At 48.7% G+C, this 6,424-nt stretch overlaps 1 protein-coding gene across 6 annotated transcripts in view; it reads left to right on the top strand.

Moving 5' to 3' along the window:
- Nucleotides 1-1,277: 1,277 nt before the first annotated feature.
- The window catches only part of PJA2 (praja ring finger ubiquitin ligase 2), a 91,590-nt gene continuing 86,443 nt past the window's right edge, over nt 1,278-6,424 (top strand). For 3 of the 6 annotated variants that reach the window (XM_074952930.1, XM_074952933.1, XM_074952932.1), the window contains exon 1: nt 1,278-1,517. The gene's annotated coding sequence lies outside the window, so the exon portion shown is untranslated. Of the gene's footprint in view, nt 1,539-6,424 lie in introns of all 6 variants that reach the window. The other 3 variants (XM_074952937.1, XM_074952938.1, XM_074952936.1) reach the window with 2 other exon arrangements.

Here is a 6,424-nt window from a genome sequence, read left to right as displayed (position 1 = left end):
TCTGTGGACTAGTAAGAGTTTCAGGAGTCTGTTCATATAAAGGAAGTTGAAGCCTGCATTGAAATGCAATGTTTGGGTATAATGCCATAATGCAGTTTAGGATACAGTTCTACTTAAAATTTGTCTTTTAATAAGTCATACATATGCTGAAATGGCTCCTCACCCAACTCCCATATTCCATATAAACAGACTGCATACTACATATTTAGGAGGAAAGTGACTAGTTAAGCATGTTGATTTTTCTATATACAAAGGGAGGTGTCAGAGGGGACGGGAAGAGCGTGGGGGCCCCGGGCTGGGTGCAGGGCAGGGAGGAGTCATATGGAGGGTCATGTGAGGAGGTCACGTGCCCCCCCTTGTGTCCGTCCCATGAGTGCAATACTGGCAAGAAATGATTTCTACTTGCACCACTGGCTGGCAGGAAGACTTCTCCCATTGGCATAGGTAATCCACCTCCACAGGAGGTGGCAGCTAGGTTGACGGGAGAATTCTTCCATTGACCTAGTGCTCTCTACACCAGGGGTTAGGCTGGTTTAATTGTGTCACTCAGGGACATGGATGTTTCACACCCCTGAGCGATGTAATTATATTGACCTTACTTCTTAGTGCAGATCAGGCCTCTGTGTGAGAGAGGTTCTAAGGAGGGGTGCAGTTCTTTGTGTGTGCATAGCTCTGGGGTAGAAGTGTAGCTCCCTGTGTGTCTCTAGGGAGAAGTGTAGCTCTGTATCTGTGGCTCTAGGGAAGGGCGTAGCTTTGTGTGTATCTCTAGGGTAGAGTCTAACTGTGTGTGTGTGGCTGTGGTTCTAGAGGGGTTGTAGCTCTGAATGGGCATAGGAAGGAATGTATGTAGCTCTGTGTGTATCTTTGGGATGAAGTGTAGCTCTGTGTGTGGGTGGCTCTAGAGAGGGTATAGTTGTGTGTGCATGGTTCTAGGAAAAAGTGTAGCTCTGTATGTATCTCTAGAGAAGGGTGTAGCCAGGGGTGATAGGAACAATTTTTATAGTGGGGGTGCCGAGAGCCATTGAACCAAACTGTAAACGCTGTGTATAATGGAAATCACTTCAAGCCAGGGGGTGCTGCAGCACCCCTAGTTCCAGCATCTGTTGGTGTACTTTCTCTCTGTGGCTCCAGGCAGGAATGTAGTTCTGTGTGTGTGGTTCTAGGGAACACTGTAGCTCTGCGTGTGTCTCTAGAGAGGACTGCAGCTCTCTCTGTGTTTGGCTCTTGGGATGAGGGTGGCTCTGGGTGGGCGCGTGTGGCCGTAGGGAGAGCCGTAGCTGCATGTGTAGCTTAGTTGACTCATTTCCTTCCCCTGAAACCTACAGCAGCAGTAGCGGGCGGACCCATGGGTTCCCATCCTCTCCCCTTCTCTGCAAGGATTGGCTGGTGTCTCCGCGGTGCGGCCCGGGATTGGCTGGCTCTGGCGGTGTAGCGGGCCGGGATTGGCCCGGCTGGCTCTCGCTGAGGCTGTGTCGGGGCCCAGGCTTTGGTGCCGGGGCCCGGCCTGGAGGAGGCGGGTGAGTCTGGACCGGGGAGGGGTGAGTGCAGGGCCCGGCCTGGCCGGCGCGTTCGGGGGAATGGCCCCCGTTGCGCGGTAGCGTGGCTGGCTCGGGAGGATCCCGGGGCGGTTGGGCCCGGCCGCTCCGTGCCGCGGCCTGTCACGGGGGGAGCCCCGGCCCCCGGGCTGTCACGGGCGCGACCCGTCCCTTCTTGGTTTCCCCGGGGGTCTGACCCCTTTGCCTGGGTGCCCGGTGCGGGGCAGGAGCGGCGCAGCCCGGGCCTGAGGGGAGCGCCTGGGCCGGAACCGCCGCTTCGGGACAGGCCGCCTCCCCCGGGCTTGACGACGGGTCTCGGCTCCACGCCTGTCCAGGCTTGTGCAGGCCCGGGTGGGGGATCGGCCAGCGCTGCTGGCAGTAGGGACTGGGAGGCGTGAGGGGGTAGGAGGAGCTGCGGGGTGGGGCTGGGCATGGTCCAGTCAGTAGGGGTGGGGTGCCTGGGGGATGTGGTGGCCACCGGGGCAGCTGTGACCCATAGAGTGGGAAATAGGTGGGAGTGGGGGGCGCCTGGGGAGGGTAGTGGGGAGCAGGGTACATGTGGGTGGGGCTGCTACTCTGAAACCTGTCAGTATTTAATGTGTGTCAAGGCTGAGCCCTGGAAGCTGGAGGCTTGGCAGTTCATAGCCCCGGCACCTCTGGGCTTGCTGCATCAGTTATAAATGTAAAAAAAAATTACTTGAGTCTTAGTACCGAATTGCTTGAGGCCTGACACCTTTTTCATTACCAGTTAAGTTCTGTGGGGCACTGGGTTGTGAAGTCCTGGTCACAGTCAGTGAACACATCTGGGCCTCCATGCTGCAAACCCTTCCCCTGTGTGCATAACTTCACGTGTGTGAAGAGTCGCTTTAATCAAATGGGGCTGCTTGTGCAAGTAATGTAAAATATAGAACCATAGATATGTAGGGCTAGAAGGGGCCCTCAGTTCATCCCGCACATTGAGTATACCTGGGCGTCTGCAGGATTGGGGCCATAAGTAGAAGCACATTCATAAATGTGAAGGCTGGTATTGCTTCTGTATAAATCCATAGTATGCCCACATGTTGAATACTGTGTGCAGATGTGGTCACCCCATCTCAAAAAAGATATTTTGGAAAAGTTATAGAAAAGGGCAACAGAAGTGATTAGGGGTATGGAACAACTTCCATATGAAGAGAGATTAATAAGACTGGGGTGTTCCAGCTTAGAAAAGAGACAACTAAGGGGGGAGATGATAAAGATCTATAAAATCACAATTGGTGTGGAGAAAGTAAACAAGGAAGTTTTATTTACTCCTCCTGATAATACAATAACTAGGGGTCACCAAATGAAATTAAGAGGCAACAGGTTTAAAACAAACAAAAGGAAGTATTTCTTCACACAGTGCATAGTCAACCTGTGGAACTGTTTGCCAGAGGATGTTGTGAAGGCCAAGACACTGACAGGGTTAAAAAAAGAACTAGATAAGTTAATGGAGGATGGGTCTATCAATGGCTATTAGCCAGGATGGACAGAGATGCAAAACCGTGCTTTGAAGTGTTCCTAGCCTCTGTTTGCTAGAAGGCAGGAATGGGTGACAGGGGATGGATGATGATTACCTGTTCTGTTCATTCCCTGTGAAGCACCTGGTATTGCCCACTGTCGGAAGATAGGATACTGGCTAGATGGACCATTGATCTGATTCCATATGGCCATTCTTATATTCTTACGATAAGAGTCTATACATACTTAGGCTATGTCTATGCCAGGGGTGGCCAAACTGTGGCTTGCGAGCCACATGCGTCTCTTTTACTGTTAAAGTGCAGCTCACAGGTCTCCCCCCGGCCATGCCCTGCCCCATTTTCCACCTACCAGACTGTGTGTGTGTATGTCGGGGGGAGCTTGGGACCTCTGACTTGCAGTAGGGTGGTGGTGTAGGGGTTTCTGCCCAGTGCGGAGGGCGTTCTCAGGGCTTCAGTCCTGCAGGGTGCGCCTGCAGGGGCTCCTGGCTTCAGCAGGAACAGGGCTGATGCCCTGAGCCCTGGGAGGCATGCCTTGGCTCTCAAACCTCTGAAGATTGTCGTATGTAGCTTGGAGGGTCAATAAGTTTGGCCACCCCTGGTCTATGCTATAAGCGCTAAGTGGGACAATTGCTACATAGCGTAGTGCAGCTGGCTCGGGAGGCTCCCGGGGTGGTTGGGCCCAGTGGCTCCGTGCCGCGGCCTGTCCCGGGGGGCAATTGCTACAGCAATTGAAGGGTTTTTCGTAGCTTTAGTACACTGTTTTTCAACATATTTTTCATCTGCAGACTCTTAAAAAATTTTGAATGGAGGTGCAGCCCCTGTTGGAAATTTTATACATAGTTTGCGGACCCCGAGGGGTTTGTGGACAACAGTTTGAAAATCAGTATTCTATGGTAATGTCGACCTTTTGTGGACTGCTTAGACATAGTCTGCGGCCCCCCATGGATCTGCAGACCACAGGTTGAAAACCATTGCTCGAGTAGATCCAGGCAGTAACTGGGTCGATGGAAGAATTTTTCCATTGATGTAGTGCTGTCTGTATTGAGGCATAGGTTGAATTCAGGGGTGTGAATTTTTTGTAGACTTCTGGTCTCGGGCTGGAGCCCTGGCTCTAGGATCTTGCAGGATGGATCCAGCCCAAGCTCTAGGACCCTCTCAGGGCCCTGGAGCCTGAGTTCTAGCCTAGGACTGGAAGTCTGCACAGCAGTGAAACAGCCCCGTGGACTGAGCCTACCAAGCCTCAGTTGGCTGGCAGAGGCCAGCTATGTGATTTTTCTTTGCTGTGTAGACATACCCTAAGTGACCTAATTATAGTGGAATTAACGATATTTTAAAATAAAGAACATTTTGAACACTTGCATAGTATCCGACCAGATACCACTGAAAGTGATTTCACAGACATGAGTTATACATTCATGTAAATACACATATATTGCACAATCTCTGCATATTCAAAGGATGAAAACAATGTTTAAAAAAGTTCAAAATTGTAAACTAAACAGGGTCATATATGTGATACTATATAGTTCGCAGAGGAGCCAGATCTCTCAGGCTTACTGACTTGGGTTGGTTTAAGGTGCTGCTTTGTGTTTTTAATGTCTCTGTGGAGACACCCGGTATGAATCTTGAACCGTGTTATATACACTTATCCTCCTAAACTGTGCTACCTTTGGGGCTGAAATTGTGCTGCATGTGAATTTCTTTTGTTATATTTGATAAAATTCAATTTGACCATCTTGGGGGGTGGGGAGGAAGGGGGCCTCCCAGCAGTAAAGAGAACTTTCAGATTTTATTTTTGTGCTCTGATGGCTTTTTAAAACTTTTGTACTTCATGGACTTGATGTTCATTTAAGACTAGTGACATGATTGAAAAAAATGGTGTAAAAATAAGCTGTGTAAATATTTATGTATCTGTGATGCAGTACACCAGATATAAACCATTTTGGTTACTTGATTATACAAGTATATATTTGCATCAGAGATTGTATAGAAGTTATTTTCCCTAAAACTGTTCCCCCCCCCCAAAGAATTCAGTGTATTAACTGAAAAGTGTTTAATCTAGTGTACTGGGTTAACTCAGAGAATGCTGTGATGGGTATTAGTAGCAACAGTTCAGGCTGGCACCATCATCGCTTTTTATAAATACACTGTTTTGCATGGAATCAGAAGTACTCATTGGCTTGTGGGTCTAGTTTTTTTTTGGTGGGAGGGTTGGTTTTTTTTTTTGGTGATTCTTTGTCCCTTTTGCTTTGGCCTGGCGTAGTCTTGAGATAAATGAATCTTATTATTACTTTATTTTGTACTGTGATAGGGCCGAGAGGCCAGGGCTCCATTGTGGTAAGCACAGTATAAACATATAAGAGAGACTGTCTGTGATGATTCCTAGCAGTACCCAGAATTGTGAGGCACCTCGCTACCATCCGCCCTTAGCATGAGAAAGCCATCTCTGCGCCTGCAGAGTGTCAGCTCCTTGACTTCACTGACCATGGGCAGCATTACTTTACGCAGGCTCTGTTATCCATCTGCAGGTTAGCAAAATGCACGCTCCAACACCTGAACCTTCTGAGTGTCCCCTTGGATTGTCCAGCTGCTGTTCACTGGACACTTAGAGTTCAGAGATTCACTGCTCCCAAAGGAATGGTACCCCCCAGTTTACCAGCTACACCTCAGAGCAGCACTCCATTTAACACACAGCATTTCACTTTTTTTCACACCTGTAAAAATGTATTTGACAACATACAGAGGTTTGAGAAGTAGCAAATAAAAGATTTGGAAACAAGTGGTTACTTGTGAAATAAAAAACATAACACACGTTCTAGAGCCTGGACTTAATTAACAAGATATTCTCTTGTCTAATGAAGTTTAGTTCACCCAAAGTCTTCGTAGCATTTTCAGAGCAAAACTATGCTCTGAAGTGTCCCTAGCCTCTGTTTGCCAGAAGCTGGGAATGGTTGATGGGGGGATGGACCACTTAATGATTACCTGTTCTAGTCATTACCTCTGAAGCACCTGGCATTTTCGGCACTGTTGGAAGACAGGATACTGGGTTAGATGGATCATTGGTCTGACCCCAATATGGTCATTTTTATGTTCTAGCTAAGTTAGCTGTGACCCTCCTTTCTTAAGACAGAACACGTTGACAGTATCCTCGGTGAAGGATCCAGGGTGTACCTCAGGACCTCCAGTTGTACCCCAAAAATCCATTGTCTTTACGTGTAAACAAGATACCTCTTTGCTGCAAGTGTTTCCTGCAGTTTTTTCTCTTGAAGATGTCACAAACTCTTGATTATCGTTCTGCTCTGTCTGTGGAGGGACCTCCATTGTGAAGCAGACAATATCACACATGTGACCAGCCAGAGTGAGAAGGGTCTCTTCCCTCCTACTTAAAAG

This window comes from Natator depressus, chromosome 5, assembly GCF_965152275.1.
Source record: "Natator depressus isolate rNatDep1 chromosome 5, rNatDep2.hap1, whole genome shotgun sequence".
NCBI lineage: Eukaryota > Metazoa > Chordata > Testudines > Cheloniidae > Natator > Natator depressus.
Note: the sequence above shows the minus strand (reverse complement) of the source record. Positions and strands in the feature narration are given on the sequence as shown.